The 26,369-nt window shown below is 40.2% G+C and overlaps 1 long non-coding RNA gene across 2 annotated transcripts; it reads right to left on the reverse strand.

The window, feature by feature from the left end:
• Positions 1-3,243: 3,243 nt before the first annotated feature.
• Positions 3,244-17,515, reverse strand: LOC103477612 (uncharacterized). Of its 2 annotated transcripts, XR_535673.2 has the most exons (4): positions 17,211-17,515; positions 12,772-13,047; positions 7,925-8,179; positions 3,244-4,856 (listed from the first exon to the last, which is right to left on the reverse strand). It is a non-coding gene; the product is annotated as an uncharacterized LOC103477612 (long non-coding RNA). The 2 variants fall into 2 exon arrangements; XR_535672.2 differs by lacking the exon at positions 17,211-17,515 and having other exon boundaries at positions 12,772-14,676.
• Positions 17,516-26,369: the final 8,854 nt, after the last annotated feature.

Below are 26,369 nucleotides of genomic sequence, written 5' to 3' on the forward strand. Positions count from 1 at the left end.
CAGCGCAACATTTTGGCATATTATAAACAAAACCAAGAAATGAAGAATTAAGAAAATGTCTTCTTAAGATACTATAAAAACTGGCGAAACCTCTACATATGTCACTGTGCAAAAAAACAAAAAACAAAAAAACCAGCAGCATCTGGGTGAACTTTTCTGATGAGTAATGTTACAGAGAAGTGGAATATTTGTCAGAAAAGAATATTCAAATTTTAAAATGCAAATCTTGACAGTGAAAAATTGTGAAAGTGAAATAAGCGAGGAAACCAGAAAATTACTTCCATTTAAACGAGCTACTATGGAGTTTTCTTACAATTAACTCTAAAAAGTTCTGTTTATGACTCATCATAGGTGTAATTTTTTGACTTGCAAGAAGCTGGAATGTTTAAAATGGGCTCATGTTGCCCCACATTAAGTCAGAGTATTGAGAAAAAGTTTTCCAGACACAAAGGATGTCTTCTACATATATTAGGCGGCATTACAAGCACTTGTTCGAGTTTTATAGGGTCACATTTGGGTTTAAAAGAAAGGTGGTCCTGTTGCTGTGTTTGGAGCATGATCCCTTCTACGCAGCAGCAGATGAGAAGGCGAGGTTGGTTGTCACCTCGGTTCCAGCATCTGGCCACTGATACGAGTTGATCTTTTTTATTTTTATTTCTGTTTTTGCTTTTTTTGTTGTTTCAAATAAAATACCGTAACAGATTTTTTTTAAAGCACATTAAAGAAAATTTCTCAACATCGCCAAATTGTTCGAAATTGTATTTACTCATTTAGACGCATAATCTACAAATAAATTTAAATCATGTTTTTAACATTGGTTTTTTTCATACCTTAAACATTTTATGTAGCTGTTTTTTTCCTATTAAATCATATTTTGGACAAAATTGGTTGCAAAAAAAAAGACAGCTAATCAGATCTAATCAACTCTATTTGCATATAAATTAATACAGGAGCGATTTTCTCTATAAAATTATTGTTTTCAGTTCTTGAAAATACTGAACAATATTTTCAGCTGAATGTCCATGAAGAATCAAACTGGTAGTGATGAAAGTAATACTTTATGTAAAATGTTAAATTCATTGAGCATTCTAACAATTACTTTCTACACACAAATATAAGTTCACCAGAATGTTAATGTAACGTTAACACAAGTAATGTATCACGCAGCTGACAAACAGTCATGAAATAACAGTTTAAATTATGACATTTCTAGAAAAAATATGACGGCGCAACTGCAACATACAAGTTAAGAACTGCCAAATGAACACATCTGTTATGTATTCTATATTTATCATAAATGAAACATTTGGCAGTACAACATGCTTTTTAAAATAATCTGAGACCGTTTGTCTTTGCTAGACGAGCAGAATGTCCAGTCTGAGACACCAGGTGGCTGTTCACAGAGGTAGATGTATCTCTGTAGAGATGCCCACTTTTGCTAATCACTGGCAGTTCAGCTGTCTGATTGAATGGGAGACATGTTCTGTGTCTTAGCCACTGGCAGCAAACGCATTTCCCTCCTAAATCACACAGAATGGCCTCCTAAGGGCACATTCCTGCATACCAATGATGATTGTTGGGATGTTGTGAAAAGAGCAGCACTCGAGTTCCTAGACCTTGGACATGCACCAGAACCCACCCGCCATTTCCCACTTCTGACGCCCCCCTGCCACCCACCCTTGTGAGTTCCCTCACCGAAGCATTTATTAACATCACTCATCTTGGATGCCAGATCTTCAGTATAATGATCTAATGTCACAGGCGGCCATTTTATGGTTCATGTCAAGAAGAAGACACACCCCATGACTCTTTGAGAGCAGCTCCCTAAAAGCAGGACTTGCAGATTGAAGGATGCCACCAACCGGAAGCTGAAGGAGGCTTTGGTATTTACCCGGAGTCTAAGACAGTTACGTTGTGATATAACATGGCTGCAAATGACAGCCCAGTTGTACCTCGTCACTCTAGCTTGTTCTAGTGTGCTTAACATTGGCACTCAGTTCATTAGGGCCTATTGCACTTGGCTAATGCCACTTGCATCTTGGCAGCATGACAAAAACTGTGAATCAGATTATGAGAGCCATAACGCGGCCAAGAAACACTGAGGGCGAGTGGAGTTGTCACCGAGGACCGGCACCGACTCTCTGGATGTTAACGCCTCCGACATAATGTAATTGCATCCTGCCCTGGTTAATAAGGGCACTGTAATATTTGCATGGGGATGCTGTTTATATGTACAACAGCTCATTTGAACGTGCAGCGTGGCTGTAAACAAGAGAGAACGCCTTGTAAAGCTTTTCCTGCAACAAGCCAGGGATTCAGACAGCCAGGAGGGTGTGTCAGAGCTCCGTTAAAAGCATCGTTGATTAAATTAGCCGAGACTTCATAAAGGAGCGCGAAATGAATAAAAGGAGAGGTACTGTAAAGGGCTTCATTTCATTTGTTTTACAGTGGGATTACCCTTTTTTACATGACAATGTTAATGAATTGTGAGGGTACCATATGTTGATGCTGGCGCATTCACCATATGTGGTGTCAGACAGCAAACCACGCAGGGGAAGTGTTCTGCACGGCACATGGAGGCCTGCAAGGCAGCCGTGCTGCACACACATCATTACAATCAAGGATGAGCGCTACTGTTCTTTCTTTTTCTTCTCTAAGTTAATAGTCTGTGTGCGGATGCATATTAGCTCATTATTCATTTACATAACAACAATGGGGTCAGGATTCTCACAGGCTACTACAGAGAGCATCTTTGCACTGATTAATTTTACACTGAAGGAGGACACATTTCTGCTGTTTTCCACCAAGCTGGTAGTAGACCTGAATCAGGTGAGATCACACACACACACGCACACACACGCACATACACAGTAAAAACACATTTAAATGCCTGACAACATTTGGAAAATGAGCTGATCTCGAAGGAATTTCCAATATTTTTGTTTGATTGTAACACATTGCTTAAACTAAAACAAGTTCATTTGTGAATGCTGCAAGTGAAAAATCACATGAATTAAAGAAGGCTGTCAGGAACTCACTAAATTTAGTTTTATTATTATTTTACATGTGTGAATTCATAGCATTTGTCTTTTACTAGTTATCTATCCACTGCAGCATACTGACCAAGCCCAGTCAAGGAGACCTTATGATGACACATGGCTGATAAAACACACAACCGTTTTATTTCTCTCTAAACGGTCTGCTTGCTAATGGAATGCAAGACAAATAGAAACAACCAAGTCGCATTTTTTCATTGTTTTCAATGTAAACCTTTATTACTATTCTAATACAGATTTGCATACAAAGGCACATGTGGTGAGCACTTATACACAAGTTGCATAAAACAAACATACATCTTCTAAAAAAAAAGAAGCTAATAAGCAGGCAAAGCTAAACAGATAAATTACATTTGCATGTTTTAAAAAAAAAAGCAAGGATATTAAGTGGTACTGATTTAATTATTTCACACCAGAAATCATGGTTTTTATGCCTCTCAACTGATATCAGAAGAGAGACTTTTTTTGCAAAAGATTAAAAACATAATTTCAAGCTTATCCAGGCAGATAAGTAATTGTCTCGAGCACTGGGATGTGCATGATTATCAAAAGAATACATTTTCTAAATTAGGCCAAGACAGTCTCCCCTGAATCAAATGCAAGAGCAGAAGAGCAGTGCATAGATTGTTTAAAGTAATACTTTAAAAGATTTGCATAGATTATCAATCATAATAAAAAAAATAATCCACTTCCCGAAAATTGATATAAAATGAATTAAGCTGCAATGGTACTTGTGTTATTGCACTGGGATCTGTGTGTGTGCATGTGTGTGTGAACAGGAAATTAAGGCAGTGTTTGAAGCCAATGTATTTGTCATGTCTTACCCAAAGATGTATCATTACAGCAGCGCAGGTAACTGTTATGAGGCAAACTAATGTGCCTCAGAGGAAACATACACAGCAGCAATGTTTCACTTCCTCCTGATCAAACACACTACTGCCATCAGGAATATTATATATTTGATTCCACATTTATTCACAAAGTTTTTTTTTCCAGGCTTCAAAATATAATTAGCAATCAAATATGACACACACCTCCTCTAATTCCAGTTTTTACATTTCAAAATTAGGAACATACACTTCTAGATAAAGCACAATTTATCTTGATAACGTATGAAGGAATGTCCATTAAATGTTAGCCCATAAAGAAAAATCCAAAGTGTAGATAAACGAGGCTCTGCCCAAAACAAAACCAAAAAAAACAGACAGAACAGTTGCATAGAGTATAAAGACGACAGCTCTCTCCTTCGCCATTGTGTCAGCCGACACACGGAGCTGTCCAATCGCAGTGCAGTATTATTCACTGCTGTCGTGGGTCTCACATTCACGCGTCTTTTGAGTCCTAGCAACTAAAACAAAACATCAAACTGAACATCAGCGAGGGCTAAAACTCAAATTGAAAGCAACCTAGATAAGGGAGAGCCTAAAATGCACTGCCTGCCTGTATAATATTATGCACAGACATATACAACATACAAAAAATAAATAAATAAAATCAGTCGTAGAATAAAAAAAATCTGCAGCATTATAGTGCTATGCATCATCTTTCTTAGTCCAAAGGCTTCCACAGTCACAGTTCAAAATGATGATTTTGGAGCTAAAGCACCAAAAGGTCTTCACAAAACGTCCAGGTGGGTCAAAGTGTTCCACAGACATGGAAACAAGATCCATCAAGTTGCACACAGACAGCAGCTTCCTTGTTTACAGCAGCTGAATAGCAGCAAGCCGTGAAAGACGAGTCCTGCCGTCTCTCCATTGTGTGTTCTGTCCATTCTGGAACCCCGTGACCACCAACGTTTATCTGCGAAAGGGAAAAAATGACATTAAGATGCAGCTTTGATTCATCTCAGTGAGTCAAAACATACACTGAAGACAATCATGTGAATGTCAGAACAATTATTTGAGACAATGAAAAGTGAATTCCAATAAATTCCAGTTTAGGAGAATCAAAGGATGGCTTGTCTTTTCTTTTAACAAGAACAAAAAAATCACTTACACGGGGTTATTTATTGTGTGACCTGAATCAGGCTGAGGTAAAAAAAAAAAACAAATACAGCTGAAGGGATTGAGGGTGAAGTTGAAAGGCCTTAGCAGGAGCCTGGTACGCTGCAAGCTGCTAATGCAAAGAGGAAGCATGTGACAATCCCTAAGCTAGGCTCACTTGGACTTCAGAAAGCTATGAAACCCACATTTTTGTTTCATTTTCATGCAGCTCAGACAAGCAACTTAAAATCTTACAGAGGGTGAACAAGTTCAAAATAAAGAAACTAACATAGTTGTTCAGCTTATCTGCAGAGATCAACAATCACCGTGCTAATCAACATCACCTGAGCTATTAGCATGCGTCACATTAGCTGTGGCATTTTATACTGCAGTTCTACTCTGAGCACAGCCATGATGGAAAGGGAGGTGAGGTGGGGAGGAGCGGCTGACAGTGGAGTCTGCTGGAATAAAAAGCGGTTTTGGGTATTGGTGTCACTTTGAGTTATTGGCATCATGGTCTTGCTTTGTTGAGAGAACTACAGTGAATAAGCTCGTTAATGGTAAATTTACAGCCCCAGCATGTGGCCTAATAAAATCAGGGGATAGAGAGGATGATGAGAACGATTGTCATTGCTATTTTGTGTGTGTGTTCAGGAGTGTTTGTGCGAGGAGGATGGGAAGTGGGGTGCAGTCAGAGAAAGAGGGGAGAAAAGTGGAAGGCGCCGGTAATTAAGAGTCTAAAAGAGTGTGAGAGAGGCACACACCCTTCAAAGCAAACTTTGCGCCTATATTCCCCTCTTTTTTCTATGAACCCCCCATCCCTCTTCACTCTCGCTTGCTCTTTACTTGTCTCTCCTCACTGAATGAATAGCTACCACAGTGCCATGGTGTCCCATCTAGCAACACCCCCCCTGCATCCTCTTGCCTTTCTCCACAGTCCCCCCTTCAGCATGACTCTGAATAGGGAGCCGAATTGAGCAAACAGTCGGGCTGTCAGCTCAATAGGAGGTCTGGCCATGAACTTGAAGTCCTTCCCAGGCCCCCAGCCTCACATTAGGATGGAAGGGGTTGTGATGTTTGAGGAGACAAGAGGAAGGAGAGGATGGTGGTGATGGGGGGTTATAGCCAGACTTTTTGGGGGCCCCCATGTGCCAGTGTTGGGGAGACCCCTGACACAGAGTTTCCCAACGCTGGCGCTCTTGCTGGAGCAATGGGGGTTGGGTGCCCCAGCTGCCTGCAGAACCCTCCCCTCCTTCTATAGCACTCAGTCTGGGCAGGAGGGGTTGACGGTGGGGTTGATGCAGACAGAACACTGTCTGCACCCTGCCAAAGCTCTTCCAGACCCACTCTCTCTCACACACACACATACACAGGAACAGAGATCCAGACACAAGCTGCTGGCTGTGCCCACCCCCTCTCCTCAATCAACTCACGGGCCTCCCAGGCTTCTCATCATCTCATTAGCCAACGCCAGCCACTCCACTGTCTACTGTTTGCATTGTTTTGGGCTCTGCATAATTTACACAGTAAATTGAGAACTGCCCCTTCCCCTTTTGCTCAATCTACCACCTGTTTATGGAGGCAGTGATTAGTGCACCCAGTTTGACACAGTTACCAAAGAACTTATCAGCCAAGCCAAGCAACACTTGAAGAAGCAGCCTTGTCCAAAATGACCTAATTTGAGAACTGTTGATGTCTAATATTTAGTTTGTTAACATTTAGAAAATTATGGAACAAAAGTTTATAAAACGGGTAAGAGATTTTTTGACACACTTCAGTGAATTGATTCTTAAGGGTTTACATAGGGTGCACCAGCACCCCTCAGAACCCCATTAGGGATGGATGGATGGATGGATGGATGGATGGATGGATGGATGGATGGATGGATGGATGGATGGATGGATGGATGGATGGATGGATGGATGGATGGANATGGATGGATGGATGGATGGATGGATGGATGGATGGATGGATGGATGGATGGATGGATGGATGGATGGATGGATGGATGGATGGATGGATGCTTTCCTGTCTTTTCATCTTCACCTTTATGTAGTGCAACCGTTACTGGTAGGCAATTGAAGCGCCCTACTGTAAAATTAGTACAAGTTAGCACTGATCTCCACATTACAGACACAAACTAAGAAGGGTTTCTTTGCAACCAGGACAATGGTATACATTGTTAAATGATTGGCTGCCTAACTCAATTAGCCCAGCTGACACTAATTGGTGTTTTGGTTAAAGCCGTTTTCAAAGTTGGGAGCTGCCTAGTTGAAATAATGTAACAAGTTTGCTCATTGAGAACAATACATGAGTTGTCTAACAGGACTCAAATACTCGTTACTTGCTTTGAGTGTTTTCAGTATTATTGAACAAATATTTTATTCTTGATCAATATATCAAGAATATAAAATCCACTTAAACTAACCTAGATTTTATGCAATTCTTGTAAGTAGCACCTTCACAAACCCTAACCTGCTCCACTGTATGAAGTCTATACTGTACTTGCGTTGCATTTCCAAAATGGCAGCTTTTTTCTTGTAGGTGCGTGCAAGAGAGGATGGCATGGCAATCCCCAAACAGGAAAATAAAACCTGCCTCTTCAAGAACAGATGCCCACAGCCTCTTGAGAGAAGCATTGAGAGCAGAGTGATATAGCACACATACAAAACATGCTCAATGCGCATCAACTCACCCTCCCTGCCCCCAAATCAGTGCTCTACGAGAATTGTTAATGAACAAATCGGTGCAAATTAAAACAGAGACTGTATTCTAGTGGCGAATGGGACCGAGGGTAGTGGGTGATAGAGGAGGCTTGAACGGAGTGTCAGGGTGATGACGGCAAGAAAAAACACAACAGCGGGCACAGTGGGCTTGGTCTGTTACCTGCAGTGACTGGTCTTTCCACTTCCATTTTATGCCAGCGTTGCTCTAAGATGGTGGCGTGGGCTGCATTTCGCTGTACAGGAAAAAGGGGCAGTCTGCTGAGGATCGAGTGGAGGAGAAAGAGAAGAGGAGGAGGTGGGAAGAGGCGATGCAGAAGAGGGCGATGAGAGAGGGAGGGCACAATCAACAGCAACCCCTCCTCCTCTTCTGTTTTCAGTCTTCTTTTGCCATCTTTTCTCTATGTGGCAAGGTACCCTGCAAAGAGAACAGGGACACGGGGTGTTACAGGTAAATGTTAACAATGTAGTTAAGCCATCAAAACAATTATGGACAGTTTTACAGAAGCATATGAACCAAGTTATGCATACACACTAATGCATGCATACGCACACACACACTTGCACATGCACACACACACACCTTTTCATGTCTGTTCTCATGGTACAGTCTGCCCCTGAGCATGCAAATGACTTTCATTATGCAAATGCATGCAAATCAGATCCAACCATCTGAGAATCAAGGGTGGGAAAGGAAAAAAAAAAACTCGACACAGAGACTGAATGAAAGAATGAAAGGGAAAAAGGGACGAGAGAAAAATCCATTTGAGTGGCAGGAGGCTGCGCGATAGGTAAACGATCTGTGGAAAACAACAGTCAGCGAGCACAGTTAGTCTCTTTTATTTTGTCTATGATGCATTTTTGTTCAATTTTTACTCCAGTCTCATCATTCTGAAGGAAGTGTGTCTTACATTCATTGACACTACCTTACTTAAATTCAAGAGCACAGATGGCATTCTAAATTGTTGTCAACCCACTCTCGTGACAATTGTAGTCAAGCACATGTGGAACTATTTCTGCATGTTCAACAACTGTATAATTATACAGGTTTTCAGTTTATGCAGACAACAGTTCAGCTAACCTGGAATTTTTGCGGTTCTTGTTTTGGTAGCCTTCTTAGGTAACTCATAGATTGCACTCTCAGTTTGAAAAGTCTGGCTGTAGCTTTTCTCATAATAAGATGCTCTGCGTCTATGTCTGCATGGTGCAAAATAATAAGCATGAGAAGCTTAAAGCAAGCCATTAGCTTCGAAGCATTATTAGCACCACTACACACCAGCATATGTGGCTACCAGATGAAAGGACTTCATTCTTAATTGTTTTGAATCGGCATCTGTTTTGCCATAGACTTCTATAACCCACACCTGCACATGTAAACTTGAGAATGTAAAACCCTGCTGGCACAATTAAGTCAGCTTTCTAAGTTCAACATTCACACGCAGGTGGAGGCTGTACCTCACAGGTTTAGCAGCAAAGTTTGTGACCCCTTTTTCAAGGTAATCAACAAAGAAAGCAGACATTTTGCTCATACTCTAAGCCCAGCAGAAAAAGGATCTTCCATTAGCTAGCAGAGGAGGGAGCATGCTTTTGTTTCTGGGTATCAGAGGAGGAAGGCTACATCTGAAACTAGAATGAAGTGGTGAAACCAGGGGTGACTTGGAGTGTGAGAGAGTTGAGGTGGGTAAGCTGGGAGGGAAAGGACTACAGGGGTGGGGTACTGCTGAATGATGGCAAACCTCTCCTAATTGGCACTTGACATTTTTTGCCATTGGCACTGGAGTGGGCCAGCTTTCAAGCCCTCTCTGGGTCCTTGTTGGAAAAGTGCCTTATGCAAATATGGCGAATGGGCTCTATTGTGAAGCCGCTGATATTAACAGCTCACGCAACAATGAAATTGTGTGCTTACTCTGGACACGTAGGTGTGTGAGAGAGAGCTAGACAATAGCAACCAGAGCAGCTTCTGTCTGAACAGACCCTCTATCGGATGCTTTGCCAAGTCATTTCAGCAGAATGGGCTTTACAGAGGCTCTCAGTAAAAGCTTTATTAATGACTGAAACAAACAAATGCACACACTGTTTTCCTCTGGCTCTGAAAGTGTCTCGTATTTGTAGTGTTCCTGAATGGTTTGATTTATTTTCATTGAATGTACTGAAAGTGTGGACAGGAAAGGACTAACTCCCGTTACGAAAACAGTGAAACTGAAGCTTCGCCAGTGCCGTGCCACCCTTCCATAGTTGGTTGTTCTCTATATATCCACTTCCTTTGGGTCAGTACTGACATAACAAGAATGCCTTTGGAGAAAAGTCAGCAAATCATATTAATCAAACAGCAACAGCTAAATGTACAAGCAAAGCAAAGCCTTACTCTGTGGACAGAAACAACAAATGCACATTATGCAATACTTTCTTACTCAAGAAGGTTTGGATTATTAGTGCCGTTTGAAGAGACAGTGAAATTTTTCCTCTTTCTCTGTGTCCCATCGGGGAGGCAAACAGAGCATCGAGTCAGACAACAGCAGCTACCCTCCGTGTGGTCTGAGCTCAGTCAAAGTACACCTGTTACTGCCAAGTTGCCAAACTTAATCTCCTTTGTCTGGTGAGGCCCATTGACTTTGCAACTGCCTTAGATACATTCATTTCTCTGTGAGCATAGAGGGGTGGAGGGACTGCCAATGTTGGGAGAAAACAACAAGGTCTGGCTTTGCCCTCTGGCCCAACAGTGAAGCCATTTTCCAAGCCCTGTTGGTGTGTTCCATCAAGAGAAAGGGAGGAAGAGAAAAGGGGGCAAGAATCACTGGGTTGTATTCAGAAAACTGTCTGGCTGCTCGGACCCGGCAGGCCTGAAAGGAAGGAAAGGGGGCGCATTGTCCTTTGGTGACAAGTGGACTAGCTCTATTGACTGTAAAGTCTAGTGGCGTGGGGGTGAGCGGGACTATATCACAATGGCTGTTTTTCTAGTTGACACTTAGTCTAAATCTGCTTGCCTAGTGCATGAAGGCTAAGACAAACCCATCACCCACCTCCCTCTTTTTCCTCTCCCTGCCTTTTTTTCCCTCTCCATCATTTCTCTATGCTCCTTCTTTCTATTTTAGACAATACCAAGGGACATAGAAAAAAGAGAGCAAAGGCCCTAAGGTGGTTTTTCAGGAACTCTCCCTTTTCCACACCATTTTCAGGGAAGCAGAAGCTAAGATAGTCTCTTCTCTGTGGTCCCAGTGTGAAGTGTTAGTGATATAACTGTGCCACACACAAAGCAAAGAACAAAGCTTTTGCACCACTACATGTCTCTCCCAGGGCACTGCTTAGGGTAAAACCACAATCTGTCAGAGTTTGGTCTCCATTTAGTCTAACACTGCAACTGACCCAAAAAGTGAGGCAAAGTAAAAAGCTCTGCGATGTTAAAGAGTAAGTGGGGATATGGCCTGGTATGTGATCAATTAATGCAAAGTACATCAGTTTAGACTTGACACCTGGAATAATCTTTACAGTGTGTGCAGATCAAAGCCATCTAATGCTCAAAAGTCTACAGAAAATCTTATATATGGTGGCTTCATAAGAACAACAAAGAAGAGAATAAGACACAACCTTGATGTTCAACAATAGGATGTCTGTGGCTGTCATTTCTCTCAAGAACATTGTTCCTCTACAGAAGCAGTTGAGCAGAGAGCTCAAATGTCACACTCAGCACCCGCAATGCAGCACGATGGCAAACACAACTCTGGGGCTTAAGTTGATTGACGTTGCAAGGTAAGGCTTGGCTGTAAGCTTTCAGGTATTTCACTTCAGTCATGCACAACTGTTTAGAATTTATACCATATCAAGCTGAACATATCCAAACCCAAGGGGATCTTTCAGCTAAAACCTGTTGTAACAGCAAACCACCAAGTTAAATATGTATTACACTTTGAGTTCACTTAGAAAACTGGCACAGAGACCCAGGAAATGGTCCTCAGCATCTTTTTTCAGCAGGGATGATCCTTTGACTTTGATGGGCAGAACAGAAATCACACCTTCAATCAGCCATCAGTAGCCTTGAAGTTGAAGATCTGATTGACCAATTACTCCTCACCACGAGCTCCACCGCAGAACCTTAAGGCTGAGATTGTTCTCCTTCACTCACTCGTGGATTTCGCTGGGGGTTCTTTCTGCTTGATTGCCCCTGGACCACTCCCCTTGTGAGTTTTACACGCACACACATCAGCATCCTATCAAGCTTTTCCACATGGTAGCACCTTGTGGAATACAGGCCCATTCAAAACTGTGCCAACTGTCACGTCAAATCAAGCAACAGTCAGGACCCTAAATTAAACATCTTTTCAAGCAAAACATTGAAAAGGGAAGGTGAAAAGGAGAAAGAAATCAACATTGGATAACTTAACAAAACGGGCCTCAAATAAATTCTGGTATTTGCGCTTAGGTTCCAGCAGGACACTGGAACAGCAGATTACCTCTGAGGGAGCATTCTTAAGTCACACAATCACATCTATGCTGGAGCATATGTATAATTCATAGCACCATATGCAGCTCCAATGATATTAAAGAGCCACATTTTTTCCACATTGCATGGTCACTTCATGCCAAAAATGGAAAAAAGTCACACTTAAATTAATGGGCACAAATGAACAGACTATTTACCAAATTAACAAACAAACTCAATAACCCAGTGCAGAGTTTTTAAAAGACTTGTTGGAGTTTACTGGCTTTGGTAAATCTGTAAGGGTCTTTTTCTCCAAGCCATGTGATACCAAAGCTAAGCTCCTGCATACAGCCCTGCACACAAGGATCATGGGGCTTATTAGATTAATAGTGATTCTGTTGCACCAATCTTACTTCTATGGGTCACTGCCACTAGCTGCAGTAAAATACACAAAATCTACAGTGCAATATCACACTTATTACAATTTACTAAAGGGAAAGTTCTCTGAAAATGTGAAATTGGGTTAATTTGTAGACAAAATGTTGTACTTGCTTTAAATGACAGAGTACATGGAGAAACTCCTTGGTTCTTACCTTTATTTGATGAACGATCCATTCCCCTTTAAAATGCAGTCCATTTTTTCTCAAGTTAAACTTCTTCTTATGTATTTTAAAATTTTTGATGAAAGGAGTCACTTTGGGTCTTGATGCCTTTCCAGGAGTGTAATGGGATTCTTGTTACTTTCGGTTATCTAGCTTTATGAAGAATGTACATCACTCATACAGCTAGATAACCAAAGATAACAATCAACCCCTAAGGCTACCCATCCTCTTAAACCACAGGCCAAGAAACATGGGCCAATATCTCACCTAAAGACAGATAGGAAAAATGTTAACAAACATATATGTATAGTTTTTAAAATTGTATTATTTCACCAATAACAAACTGAGTAAAACTCTATGCCACGTAACATATTCTAAGTGATACAAATCAAACAACTGTTAACTCCAAGGAACAAAAATGTTAGTCTTCTGGCTTGAGCTCTTCTAATTATCCTTCAGCTCTCAGCATCCTTTAAATGTGCTGACCTCTCATTTTATGATGTCACCAGGTTGCCTGTATCCCGCCTAAAATCCTCTCAACCAATTGGAAACCTCCCTTTGTCCACTAAACCCATTGATTGGTTTGGGGTATATCAAAAACCCTTCATGTCAAACAATCAGCAAGATGCACCAATTAAAACACAATTGCACCAGTTGTCAAACCAGTTCATACTGGCAATGGCTCCAGTCTTCCTTTCTCCGGTCTGGCGCCCATCCCTACGGTCAATCTGCAATGCCCACTGAGTGGCTCTATGGGAGTGTGATGGCTTCAAACAGCACCCCCCGCAATGACCGAAATACATTTTTAAATTAAAAGAAGATCCTGGCTGTTTGACTACAAAAGAAACTGGTTTGCCTTCATTTACATTATCTGATGCCAAAGCAGTTGGCCGACGCTCGAGGGTGGTGCCTCAGGGAGGACATTAAGGTTTAAGGTCCATGGGCACAAGCATAGCAAAAATGTCTTCTCCAGATTGAAGAAATGTGCAGTTGCTTTCTATTCAGTGTGCAAATAATAATAATTTTTATGTAAAAAAAGAAAGGAAAAGCTAAACAGACATAGATACAAAAAAGCATCCCCACATAAAGACAAAGCTGCACAACATACAGGCACACATTCATTTTCACACATGCCGTGATGGCACATGGCACGAGGCCCCATCTAATTAAAGCTGCTCTGTGTGCCCAGATCTCTGTTGTTGCAGGCTCCTCCCCACAAAGCACCAGCTCCAACTGAAGCTCTATGATTAGTGGCGAAGAAAGAGACGGACTGATGGAAAAGAGAAGAGTATAAGGCACAGATTATTCTTCCCAACAATTAGAGCAACCCTGAAGATTTTTGACCCAACTGTCAATATGCAGAAATTATCCCAGACACTTACATGCCTGTTCACAAATGATCGATTTTCCAGACATTGTTGGTTCCCCAGGTTAGGTTCTGTTCTGCTGTGTTCTGAAAGCATGTGGCGTTTTTAAAAATTGATTTTTATGCCATTTGGCGGAGCATATTTTTTAAGGTGATTTATGTCCACGCACAAGGACAAAGCAAGGCCTTTGTACGAGTAAAATAATATCCCGAGTCACTGAATGCAGCTTGACTGACAGACAGACACACACACCACACACACACACCCCTACAAGCATGCACACACATGATGAGTACACACACGTTTAACACATAATTACTCTTAAAATTAATACAGTAAATGCACTCATACCCCACACAAAAACACACGCACACACACGCACTCCTGCAAGAACACACACACACGCACTCCTGCAAGAACACACACATTTTGAGTTTAAAATTAGAATGAAGTCCAATTAAAATCTAAAAATATTATATTGTTGATAAACAATATTGGGTAGAATTTAAAGTTTCTGTTTTAGATTGATTCCAATCCTTTTAATAATAAGATTATTTCAACATTTTAATTATTAATAAACAATTTATTTTTATATTCTTTTTTATTTAATTAAAAACAGTTAGAGGCTGTGCAAAAATTTAAAGGATTTATTTTGTTAATCCTGCTTTAAATATACATACACCAAACTAAATAACATTTTATGTTTAAGGTTTTGCTAATAATATTTTTATTTACATAGTAAATGCAACTTTCAACATAAATTTGAGAAGTACGGGTTGTTTATTCAAAGGTCTTGTAATGCAATCCCTTAAAAATTCATATTAAATTATTTCATTATTTATTTACTGAATGAAGATTCAAAGCGCCAATGGAAATGAGGTTTCCTGCTTTCTATCATTTAAACAAACCTAATCAGGCAGTGCCATTGGCCAAGACGTGTATGACGTCAGTAATTTCGGCACCTCTAATTGGGAAAAAAATGCAAATAGTGCAGAGCTGATTAGCGGGAAATGAGTTCCTATTATGAAGCCTCGCTGGTTCTCATCTGGTTAAAGCCACATGATTTATTCTGAATCAATTTAAAGTTAAATTCTCAGAGTGACTGCTGCAATTACAGTGGAAGTTTTACGCTCATAACAAATAATTTTATGCACATTATTAATCATTATTTAAATACAAATACAGGAATTAGACGCAGAGTAGAGGCTGAGATAAGAAAAATCTGTTGACACACACTTTTGTTTTCTCTGCACAGGCTATAGGAGTGTGTGATGCTCCCAAAGTGTGTCTAAAAGAGAAGAGATGGCCGATTCATATATTTTGTGGGGAAAAAAATGTACAATCAACAATTTATTATTATTTTTTTATTATTTATTTATTTATTTATTTATTTATTTTTATTTATTTTTTGCATTACGAGGCAACATTGTTTATATTTTTGCTAAAGTAACAGCACGTATTTTGCCTCTAAAACATTCTAATACATGTAAAACTACAGCATGAGAACAAACGTACTGATATGTCTAAAACTATTGTTTTTTTTTTCCTCTTTTTCTTCTTGTAACTAATCCAGGCAGATTTCAGAGAACATTCCAGCTGCTAACAGGAGCAACTCGGTACATTTATCTGGTACCGATCATCTAAAATGTGACTCATGTAACGCTGAAGAATGACCTTTGACGAAAAGCTGCGATCATTTTGTTTTTGAAACAAACACACGCTTTTATTGCAGTCTTTATCCTATTAGAGCGGTCGATGCAAAGCTCTTTAACAAAGCTGGGCCTTAAAAAGGTCTGGAGCTGCTGGTTTATTAGCGCAGCTCATTAATGCTGCTGTTGTGAGTTTTTTCTATAATATGACACACAGTGGGCGCTGCAACATCAGATCTCTAACATCCGCGGACGCACGCAGGTTCATTCTTTTCTGTCCGTGTGGTTATTGGGATTTATGTTTTGCTGTGCACAAAATGCTTTTATAAAATTCTTTGCTTAATTATTAAATTAAACCAGACATAATATTCTTATGAAACGTAGCATTCTGTTTCCAGATTCAGCCTCAGTCTGTTTGATTGCACATATATTATCATGTTTATCACGGAAAACGTTTCATTCATATTCTTCTTTATTATCAGCGTTCAAGTTTTTTGAAACCTAAGGCGCACACGTGTCCACGGCGCAGGCCTGTCCACGGATCACACGTGTCCACTGGATATGTGGCCTTGTGAGTTCTTTATCCACCAACTATGGGGATGTGAACGCCGCCACTTTGTCTTATTACGCATGCACTGCAGGTCTGTCTGCTGATAAATCCTCACATCTGTGCCACATGGGCGCACAGGGTCCGTGCAGGGCTCAGTGTGGGGAAAAAAGGCACCATATTGTTTACCGTTTTTGCCCAGATTTAGTAGGTCTGCCTCGATTATGGGGCTTTGGTTACTGGCACATGCAGCTTTTGCTGAAGGAGTGACCCTGCTAAGCATTTGGAGGTGTGATAGATGAAATCCAGGCTGAAGTGCATGTTGGCGTCTCTGAAATAAGATTGTGAAAAACAATAAGTTTTATTTCAAATTGAATACCAATGACACTTCCAATTAGAAGTTCTTACACGGTTCCATCTTAACATCCTAACCCAGAGGAAGTTTTTAGCATTTTGCTGTGACATCTCAGAGCCCGTGCCATATTCAATATGCAATCTAAAAATTGCTTGTATGAATCATTTGAATTATCGCCCTATATCTTTTCACACTGAACATAGAGCATCACACGGACAAACCAACGTGTTGCCAACTTGCAACAGCTTCCATCACTTCTTTAATTGCATCCATCAGCCCATCACCATGAAGCTAACAAAGACGTAGAGACAAACTGATGCATTTAAATCCGGTGGTCTGCGCTTGTATTCGCCTGATGTTACATCCGGTCTAAAGACGCATGCTGCTCCATTATGTGTGCAGACTGGCGACGTACGCGGCGCTGATGCAAACCCGCTCTCCTCCATCATTTTAACGGATATCCTGCAGAGCTTTCCACCTTGACGAAATCAAAGCTGATATTTCATACTCACGCCGCTGAACGCGAGCCGCTGCGGGATCCGCTCCTCTCCCAAACCGAGCAGCGAGCGTCTCGGAGGATGGAGGCGAAGTGATTCGCCGGAGGCTGGACCGCGCGGTCTTCATGGCTGCGGCTGCCAGTGACGTCTCTCCGGCTTCATCCATTCAGCTTCTCTCCAGCGGGTTTTCCCCCTGTTTTATTATCGTCCCCATTATTTCATGTCGGAGGTGGATCTCGTCTTCACCCCCCCCCTCCCCCTCCTCTCCCTCCCTCTCTCTGTCCGCGCCGCTCCGCGCAAATCGCCATTCCTCATTTCGTCAGATGCGTTATGAACTTAAAAGATTCCGGCTCTAAAAACATATAGCACCACAGACAGAAGGCCCTCCCCTTTATGACACGATGCAGGTCTGTTTTTTTTTTTTCTTGTCTCCACCCTCTGAAAAAATGAATGCAAGCATGAATAAGCATCTCAAGTTATCAGAATCCATGAGACTAATAATCAAATTAAACTTGCATTCCTCATGATGCCACGTTTTAGAATAAACCAAGATCACTGCGGTATATTACAATATAAAGATTAAATAATTTCTCTAAATATGCACAATAAGCACTAGAATCTTAATTCATTCCCTAATTACGCACAAAGCCGCTCAGTTCAGCACATCTCTGCCCCCTTATTGTGAGCCTATCAAGTGCGTGATTTAGAGCCCCGTTTTGGACCATGTGGGATTATAAAAAAGTTTCGTGTAATCTTGTGTGGCTACCAGTATTCGTTTGACACAAAGCCCCCGGCAGAGGCTGCGGCCTGCGGCTTCCTGCGCCTGGATAAGTGCGCACATCCACCGTCCTCATTGTCCGCGTCTTTAATACGTAGGAGTCCAGGAATGTGACCAAGGGGGTGAAGACCGTGCAAATCAGCTTTTACTGTCACCGCCGGGCCCCGGGTCCGCAGACAAGAGCCAAGAAAGGGGGTCTGGGTCACTTGATTATCATAATAATCAGATCGCGGGGATAAAAATCTCCTTTGAATAAATTACTGCTTCAATAGGAGGCGCGACTGCCAAAGAGACAACTTTGTCAGCCCCTCGGTTTGTTGTCGGGGGTCTCTCTCGCTCTCTCTCCACTTTTCTTTCTTTCCAAATTTTGGACGCTTTCCTGGAGATCAAACTCTAAATACGGCTACTGTTTCTGCGCTCCCCTCCTCTCGCCCCTCGCCGATGCCTGGTTACCGAGCCTGAGCAGGCAGGCAGGTTCCGAGCTCCCCTTGGGAAAGCGGGGAAGCGCTGGCTAATGGGCTAAGGAGCGGGCACAATGGGCTGTACACCAACCATGCGACCCCCTCCCCTCCTCACCCCTCATCACTTCTCCTCCCGTCATCAACCCTCTCTCTTCTATCCACGGGCTGCATGGGAACCCGGGCACCGAGGTGCACCAGGGGCCACTCCCCATTGTGGTGGCACATCCCAAGTTCATTAGCACCCATCAGGCCATTCCTGCAGGGCATGGCGGCAAGCCTCCCCCCCCACCCCCCCTGCACCAAGACCACCACCCTCTCCTCCATGCTGTTAACCCTGCAAAGGCCCGGGTTCCTGATGCAGTTCTTGTGTTTCTAGATTGAACATTTCTTGTATTTTAACTGAATTAATCTGCAGGATTAAAAGCTTTATGCTGCAACAACTCCCCCCACCCCCAACCCACAAGTTCAAGTCTTTTTCTGAGATCTGGGCTGCAGACATTTCAGCAAACAGAGCAGAGCTTCAACTTCCATCATTGCTGAAAAGGGTATTTTATTATTCAAAGGTAAAATAATGCAAGACTTTAACAATTCAAGAATTTCAAGCAAGAATGTTCAATGTCAATGTGGTTTTTAAAAAATCATCAACATCAGAGTTGGCCCAAGGCACAAGTGAACAAAGCTGCTGCACATGTCCCTGAGGCCAGCAGGGTGGGGGGGGCACGTGACTTCTCACAGAATATACAGATATCAAGACTTTACACTCGTAGATACATTTGTCAAGATCTCAAAAATTCACTTCCAATGTTTATGAGTGGAGCTTAAACAAAGTCAAATAATAAAGGGATTCTAAAGAACTGATGAATGCTGTTACTGCTAGACAGTTTTACAGAGAAGGACAATATTCAGAAATACTTTATTGCTGCTCGCTTAGTCATGTTTGTTTTTTTGTCTGAGCTTCAATCCCATTCCATGCATAACTTCAATCTTATCAATAAAGAAATCCCAACTGGCTCCTCTTTATAACTCCACATTGAAATGTTCTAGAAACAACTGCCAGACAAAATCAGTAAGTCACAGAAATAACTTTTTATCCACAATTTATTTACTGATGTTTCATTAATAAACAATTTAAACTGTAATTGGGGTCCCAAAGCAATTGATGCATTGGACCCACATTGTATGGGGTTCAAGACCCCATACAATCTCAGAGTTCCTCTGTTTGACATTAACACACACTCATTATCGGCAGCAGTGCATTAAGTATAAATATTACTAAATCCATCCAAGAATATTTCAAATAGTTTCAAGGTCCTTGCAAAGACACTGAATAAATTGCTTTCTATTATTCTGTTACAGTTAAATTTATATTTGAAACCTGAACTTCAGCAATTCTGTGTGTGACAGCAATCTAGTAAAACATAATGATGCAAAAAATATGTAATTACTTTAAGAATTCAGATATTTAAATGTAAGTCTCTGGTTCTGCTTACAACAGAAACAACCAATTAAAGTTAGCAAAATTTTGTTAGATCCATTATTGATAAAATTAGAAAAAAATAACCAAAGATAATTTCTCCACCAGTCACAATTGTTTTGATTTATAGAAAGATAATTATTGAGAATGTCTGGTTGAGATGTTTTCTGTTCAGAATAAATAAATAGTACATAAATAGTTCAGAATATAGTTGATTATGTTCAGGGTGAACAGGTCTGTCTGCAGCAGATGTGCAAAAATCTATGACGGAATTTCGTTCATGCAGATGATTTCGTACACAAACGTGAATCACTGGCAGCTGAACACAGGTGGGTTGAAAAAATGGACCTGATAACAAACTAATGCATTAAACCAAAGAAGCAGCAAGAACAACATTCACATTATCTGACAATCTTAATTCAAAAGATGTGTAATAAAGAAAATGCTTTCATGGAAAGCAGAATCCTTTATCATATATTCTGTATTTTTATTTAAACTGCATGTTGACATGACTGCATTTTCCTATGTTCAATGTGCCTTTTTTCCTTTTTCCACAGGTGTTAGTTTTGTTTAAATCTGGAGCTCAGATTGTGTGTGCGCGTGTGTGTGTGTGTGTGTGTGTAATAAAGCAGACGGATACATTTACAGCCCACACACAGTCTACAACGAGCTTAAAAACCTCCTGAGTGAGCCAGCTCAGCTGCTGACCGGCATGTAAAGAAAGCAGCATGAATGAGAGCAGGAGAAAAAAAACACCAAAAAGAGGAAGAGAGAATGAAACGCAACAAAAACAATATTTCATGGTCCAAAGCCTTTCTGATTCAGCACCATGACAATATTGTTGATGTGTTGGTTTTATTGTTTTTTTTCTCTGATTGTATCCTGAACTCATGAATGGAGGACCGTTTTCTGCAGGAAACACAAGAGATCTGTACATATATTTTCAAATTTGATATAATAGAACGCAGATCAAAAATAGCATTGAGTAATTTTCTATCAAGAAATAACAAAATGCAATAAAAATAATTCACAGTTTTACTTTTATTGCAGTAAAATTTGTATTAGTCATCCCCATTTTCATTGTTGTGAATAATTACAAAAAGGCCAACATTCATCTTTAAAAATTGCTATGGAAAACCATCTAGGAGTTTTTATCTCCTTCATGTCTTCTGATGCAACCATCAGATATTTTAAATTCACAATGAATCCATCTGCAAACATTCAACCTTCGTCTTCTGAATAAATGCCATTCAGCGTGCTCAGAACTGATCCTCATTGTCGCCTCGCTTCACATTCACATGCTTGCTTCTAAAGAAATCAGCTTCGCTGAGCATTGTGTTTAATTAAATAGTAGAGTGTTAAAATTGCAACATAAAGCATCAGAACTTTCTGCAGGCGATGCATCACAACATGAACGAGCTCGCAGAGGTCGAAAGCATTCTGAACACAGCAAACTGCCTGAGATCATTCATTTTCTTTGCTTTGTTGTCATGGAATGCATTGCTTGAATACAGAGAAGAGGGAAAGGAAGTGGTTCTTATTGTTTTCAGAAATCCCTCTGCAAAAATAAACCAGAGCCTCGATGCCTTTGATTCAAACAAAGAAGCATGACATCATCTTTAAAACTTGCCTCTTTCACTTTTTATTTCAAACATTTCCTCCATGTTATTATTGGGGGCTTCGTTTTTTACCATGAATCCTCCCTCGCTGTCCTGAGTCAGGGCTTTCATTTTAAGGTATTGCTACCTGTTGTGCATGTCCCACATTTAAACTGTTGCAGCTCTGCTTCAGCATCTCCCAGTTTAACATCCCAGCATCCCCAGTACACGAGTGTCCCGGTGCCAGAGACGTGCTCAGCAACTCAAAGCTCCAGATCTTTTGTCCAACCAAATCTGCCCATATTGTTGCAGCTCTGTGGGGGCCAAACAACCTCGTTGTGCCAAACCAGACAGACCCACCACCACCACCGCCACACACACACTCAGACACTGGTACAGACACACATGCACACCACACCACAGCTCAATGAGCAGTGGTGTGGCTTTAATGTGGAAGAATAATCTGAGGTCCAACTGTAACAGCAACAAGTCATTTTGTTTTTATTTTTGAAAACATTTTTATTAAAAAAGGATGTCATCCTAAATTATATTTTCATATTGTTTTACAAGATAAATATTTTTTTTCACTAAATTAAAAGATCAGTGATTTTTGAATTTTGATGAAAAGCTGAAATGCTCGCGCATGCTGCCTCTATCATGTGCTGCCATTTTGCATCTCCGTTGTGCTTGCAGAGAGGCTGCAGCCTCTGACAGGCATCACTGAGATGCGGATCATCAGACTCACCTTCAACTTGGCTTCTCATCCAAGTTCCTTTCAGTTTTAAGAAGCAGAAAAACCACAAACCCTCAGGCAGCTCGCAGGGCTTCACTCCCATTTAGAAATATATCTGAAAATAAAACGGTCTGCCATCGATGTCATGCAGAAAACGCGGCCTGATGAAAACAAACAAAACAAAGTCTTCCGGATTTTCCTCAAAGCTCCATCTGGATTCCTGTCGGATGAGCAGCTTGGAATAAAAGAAACGTCCTCTTTTGTTTTATGCTGAAATGCAGAGACAAAAAGATGCATCCTGCATCCAGAAACAAAAAAAAGAAAAGAAAAAAGAAACATGGCGGGTTGAGAAATCTCCCACGCCACAGTCATTACGCCTGCAATTAGAAAGCCATTTGCATAAATGCAAATGAGTCAGAAATTCGTGTCTGCACTCAAGGGAAACGAGCTGGGATTTTATCCCCCCATTTTTGTCTTTTTTGTGTTCCTTCACGCGTTGTCTCTGCACAGGACTGACTTTTCACACGGATGGAGGCCCGAGAAGGCTTTTATTTGTTCATAAGTGTTATGTGTTTGCCTGAAAACATCCGCAGACATGTTGATTTGCGTGATGGTCGCGCCGCAGATTTGCGTGCTTGGAAGTGTATTTAGCGTCATTTTCGACTTGTGGTGTTGCAGGAACACAAGCCACGTGTTTACAGAAATGATACAAAACAATTTCTGTAAGTGGCAGCAATTCTCTTAGACTCAGGTAGTTTAGAAAAATCGTTTTTATATAAATCCAACATGTCTAATATGCATGAGAAATATTAATGCAGAATGCATAATATAAAAAAATAATTATTGCAGAAGATTATTATATCTAATATAATCATATTCTTATATATAATAATAATGCATCATTTAAAAGTATTATTATTATTATTATTATTATTATTATTATTATTATTATTATTATTATTATTATTATTATTATTATTATTGTTTCAACAACAATACTAAGGATATTGTGATCTTATGGGTTCTGACGGCATTTTAATCGCATTTTATTTCCCACATTGTGATTGGTTGTTTGCATTTGTTTAACCTTTTGGCACCACTTCCCTCTGAGTCATCCTCTCTGCATTTATTTAGTGACCTCTGACTCTGGTCGAGGTTAAAAAACCATTTGTAAGTATTTTACTGTCATTTGTAAGTTGTCGGCTAAGAGGTCTTCTGATCATCCACTTTATTTGCTGACAGTTGAATCAATTCTGTGAAATCATCCACTGCTGACTGCTTTCCCCTTAAATTTGTTCATGGGAGGAAATTAAAATGTGCTGTATGTGTATTTTTTGAATTGATGTGTCGCAGCAGCATATCAGTTCTGCCCCGACATGCTGACCTGCATGATCTGCTTATCGACACTATTCAAATTATTTATGGCTATTTAAGCCAGAGGATAAAACATATTCGGATGTGAGAGTTCGGATGTGTGTGGCTTTGTAAGCCAACATTTAACACAACTTTCCAAAATCTGAATGAGTTGTTCTCAACAAGGGGGTTTACACGTATTTTTCTTTTCTCTCATGTGTGATGTCATTATTTATTCCGCATCAGGCAGAACGCATCCTGCAGTTTGGAGGCACCGACAGTCAGCAGGGTCAGGTTACAGTTCAAGGTCGAATATTTCTGTACTGTTTTTCTTCCCCTTCTGTGATGCTGCTGACATGAGTCTTGATGAGAAATTAATTGCGCCGTTGCAATGCGGACATGCGCAGTAAAGCCAGTAAAAATGTGAAGGAATGATCAGCGGGTCTCTCTATGGTCCTGAGCCTTAAAGGGTCAAGGCTTTATGTGGAGTTACCTCTGGTTTCAAAGATGTTCATAGATTTGTGGGGTACTAGGAATGTTTTATGTTCCCTGGGAGAAGATGAAACAGTATCTTAGTTTATTTTGTGTATTATTATTATTATTTATTTTTTATTTTCTCTTACACTTACTCAGATTTCAAAGGTATTTTGTGGAATTAAGTTGAATAAATATGAGTTAAAAGTTAGTTTTTCTTTCTTCCTCTCTTCTCTCTCTTTCTTTCTTTCTTTCTTTCTTTCTTTCTTTCTTTCTTTCTTTCTTTCTTTCTTTCTTTCTTTCTTTCTTTCTTTCTTTCTTTCTTTCTTTCTNTTTCTTTCTTTCTTTCTTTCTTTCTTTCTTTCTTTCTTTCTTTCTTTCTTTCTTTCTTTCTTTCTTTCTTTCTTTCTTTCTTTCTTTCTTTCTTTTTGATTCAGTATTACATTTGGAGAGATAAGAAATAAAATGATTGTCGTTTTAATGGCCTGCTTCAAACACAAGTCCAAAATTTAAAAGGAATAATTAATTATAAAACACGGCACAACATTACAATGCACAACATTAAATCTGCCTCTGTCTCAGTTATAAACATATAAAAGTTAAAGTTGCATAACTTCAGTCTCTTGCTTGTCACGCTTTTATCCGCAGATCTACCAGCAAACCTGTTGATCAGTTTTGGTAAAATCTGAAATTTCTTTCTTGATCAAAAATAAAAACCTTGTTGGGGAAACGGTTTGGAGGGACTGAAGTGAAGCAGCCATTAGGAACTGAAGAAATGTTTTGGAAGAAAAAACAGCAGGAACGTGGGAGGAGATTAAACTGTGTGCTGGAATAAACGGTAAGATTTTATGTAATCTGCATTAAATTATAATCAGTTCATAATAATCAATTCTAAGCAGATAAAAAGCTTTGAATTTTTTTGATGACTAACAGATTTCATTTCGATAAAACATTTTCATTCTGTCATATTTCAGGAGTAAATTAAGGCAGAAGAATTGCCACTGATAAAAGAAACACGAAAAACCTTAACAATCAATCTGAAATATGCGTGTTTGAAAGACTTGGATTCTGCACAGCTAACACACACTTCAGGGAACACCGTGCTGACACACACACACACACACGCGCACACACACACACAACACATTAAACTGAAATACTTCCGTCAGTTTTAAAGTTACAGCAGATGAAAAGTATAGTTAATTCTCAGAAACCAAAGATTTTTGGCAGAATTTAGCTCATTTACTCCAAGTCTGACGTCTTTCAAGGCATTTGTCCCGTATTTAAATGCATTATAGAGGGAAGGAAAAAAAGAAAAACGTTATAGAGAAATATATTTATTCCTCAGAGTATTAATTTATCAAATAAAAAATGAATTATTTTGAAAATCCGAAAAGAAAAAGTATCAATTTTATCTTTACTAGCCTGCTTCTCGTTGCAAAAACCTCAAAAAAAGGATTTAGTTCATTTAAGTTTTACATCTATTGCACACAAAGATTGAATCTTTGATCATTGTGATATAATTTCTTAAATTAAAACCTAAAAAATAAAAGACAAAATTTTTTTAAAAAATCGTTCGTTTAATTTTTATTTTACAATTTTTAACACATAAATTTGATGTTTAAATTAATTGTGAAAACCCGCTGAAGGAAGAAATGCATGTGTACATAACTGGAGGAGGGGGAAACCGCGCGCGCGCACACAGCGAGACAAGATTCGACATGCACGCACGCACGTACGCACGCGCAAATGCACGGCGCATTTGCATGTCGTATCCCACGGTGGAAATTACAATGGAGAGCAATTAATATGCGCATAAATTAAAAGTGAGAGGGGCTTCTGAATTCCAGGAACAGGCGGTCATCCAAAGCGGAGAGGAGAGGAGAGAAAGGAGCCTCTGTTCACACGGGACAGCAGCAGGATGAGGAAGAGGAGGTGGGAAAAAAAGAGGAGCGGGAAGGTGGCGAGATGGAGGGAGAGAGGGGAAATGAGGATGGATGGGAGAGAGAGATGGAGGGAGAACAAGATGAACGAGAAAAGGGAAAACGGATGAACAGAAGGAAATAAAGAGGGAATTTCTCAATTTGTACAAAACGGAAGAAATATTAGATGAAGCATTTTAAATAATTTGGCTACTGCTGAATGTAAGATTTCATCTCAACATTTAGTTATGAAGAGAGTTCAGTTAAAGATAACTCAGCAGGGACCCCTGTCATCTTCTGCATCAGCCTGTCATCGCAATTTCACGTCTCTCAGAGTGAGAGCCGCTAATTACACACATCACAATAATGGTCATGCTGCAA

The sequence above is a fragment of the Poecilia reticulata genome, linkage group LG16 (genome assembly GCF_000633615.1).
Source record: "Poecilia reticulata strain Guanapo linkage group LG16, Guppy_female_1.0+MT, whole genome shotgun sequence".
In the NCBI taxonomy this organism is placed as follows: Eukaryota; Metazoa; Chordata; class Actinopteri; order Cyprinodontiformes; family Poeciliidae; genus Poecilia; species Poecilia reticulata.